This window comes from Ursus maritimus, unplaced genomic scaffold (assembly GCF_017311325.1).
Source record: "Ursus maritimus isolate PB19 unplaced genomic scaffold, ASM1731132v1 scaffold_11, whole genome shotgun sequence".
NCBI classification, from domain to species: domain Eukaryota; kingdom Metazoa; phylum Chordata; class Mammalia; order Carnivora; family Ursidae; genus Ursus; species Ursus maritimus.
The window spans coordinates 54180153-54182453 of NW_024423453.1; the positions used below are offsets into that span (position 1 = coordinate 54180153).

Genomic DNA, 2301 nt, shown 5'->3' on the forward strand with positions numbered 1-2301 from the left:
ATCTTGTCATAACTTCCCAATATGTTAATGTGAGCATCTCATCCTACTGCAGGTAATACAAAATTCATTCTCCATTTTACCATTTTTGCAAGAGGCTCTAAAATTAAAATATATATATATTTATTTACAAGACACGTAGAGAAATGTGTGGTCTATTGAGAGAGATAGGATAAGTGATGAACTTTAAAGTAATTAGGAAGGGTAACCCAAACTCGGGGGAAAGGCTTGGGGAGTTGGGGACAAGTAGGAGCCAAAATGAAGGTGAAGATGCTGAGTCTGAACCCAGACAACTACGTCTGAGAAACCAAGATGTACTTACAAAGAGTTCCAAAAAACTACGATCCTAACTTACATCCTTTTGAGGCCGCACAAGAATACGTAAGAGCTTTAAATGCTACCAACTGGAATGGGTATTTGCAAAACCATTCCTTGCTTCTCTGGATGGTCACCGAGATGGAGTCAATTGCTTGGCAAAAGCATCCAAAGATCCTGGCTACTGTCCTTCTTGGGGCATGTGTGATGGAGAAATTAGAATTTGGAACTTGTCTGAGTGAAAATATATCTGTACAATACAAGCACGTGAAGGTTTTGTATGAGGAATATGTACTTGCTTTTGTCGGACTTCTTTTTTTACTGTTGGTAATAATAAAAACTGTGAAGCAGTGGAAAATGGAAGAACAAGGCTATGGAGAAGAGGAGGAACTACTGCATACAGTATTAAGAAAGACAGTGTATATGGGAATTGATCTTCACTGGATAGAAGCTGTTTTTGCCAGATGTGGACAGCAGGTAGACATTTGGGATGAACAAAGAACAAGTCCTATATGTTCAGTGACCTGGGGATTCAACAGTATATAAATAGTGTTAAATTTAACCTAATGGAGACATTTCTCTTGGGACGTTGTGCTTGTAACAGGAATATAGTACTATATGATATGAGGCAGGCTACTCCCCCTGAAAAAGGTCATCTTAGATATGAGAACAAATACAGTTTGTTGGAACCCTAAGGAAGCTTTCATTTTTACTACAGCAAATGAAGAGATTCCAACTTGTATACTTTTGATATGCATTCACTGGACGCTTCTGTAACGATACATATGGATCATGTATCTGCAGTGCTTGATGTGGATTACTCTCCCACTGGGAAAGAGTTTGTGTCTGCTAGTTTTGATAAATCTACTTGTGTCTTTCCTGTGGACGAAAGTAGAAGCAGGGAAGTCTATCACACAAAGAGAATGCAACATGTTATCTGTGTAAAATGGACTTCTGACAACAAATATATTATGTGTGGATCTGATGAAATGAACATTCATCTATGGAAAGCTAATGCTTCTGAAAAATTGGGTGTGCTTACATCATGAGAAAAAGCAGCCAAAGATTATAACCAGAAGTTGAAGGAGAAATTTCAACATCATCCTCATATAGAATGCATTGCTTGTCACCGGCATCTACCAAAATCTGTCTACAGCCAGATCCAGGAACAGCGGATCATGAAGGAAGCTCACCAACGAAAGCAGGTGAATCTTCTCAAACATAGCAAGCCTGGATCTGTGTCAATTGTGTCAGAGAAGAAGAAACACATAGCGGCCGTTGTGAAATAATACTTGGTATTCCTACCAATCCTGATGTATAATTATTTGCTACATTTCTATGTGTGGAATCTGCAAATAAAGTACTGGCTCTAGAATAATAAAAATAAATGAAAATAAAATAAGAAAACAACAAAATAGAAAAAAAACACAAAATGTAGTAGACAATTTACCTTTGAGTAGTAAAATGGCACTCAAGGTCTGTGTTTGCAACATCAATTATTATTAAATAGGAAATATTTTAAATTACTCCTTAATGATTTATGATCAGGACAATATCTGATAAGAGTATATATTCATTTTTATTGACTAGTGTATCTGTAAAAACATGTAGTACAGGGAACAAAAAGAAAATCTATAATTTTCATAAAAGTGTCAGACTCATATTTAATTTACTAAAATATAAAATGGAAAAGAAGTAACTAGGGATAGATTTGCAGTAATAATGAACTGAAGAAGATCACTTCAGAAACTATCCGCAAGTGAAAGATTTGTGTTTCAGCATTAAACAGATGCTCTGTGCAAGAACAGTTCTAGGTGATGGAGAAACCATGCACAAGGCAGATAGATTCCTTTCTTGGAGTTCATATTCTTAAGGAGGAATGACAAATAATAAGCAGGCAAACAAGAAAATACCATATAATCAGGACAGAGAAGTGTCTTACTAAACTAGTAGCGGAGCAGTGGGATATAGATATTGGACTGGATATCA

At 36.3% G+C, this 2301-nt stretch overlaps 1 pseudogene; it reads left to right on the forward strand.

The window, feature by feature from the left end:
- Positions 1 to 255: 255 nt before the first annotated feature.
- LOC103658139 lies at positions 256 to 1601 on the forward strand (annotated as a pseudogene).
- Positions 1602 to 2301: the final 700 nt, after the last annotated feature.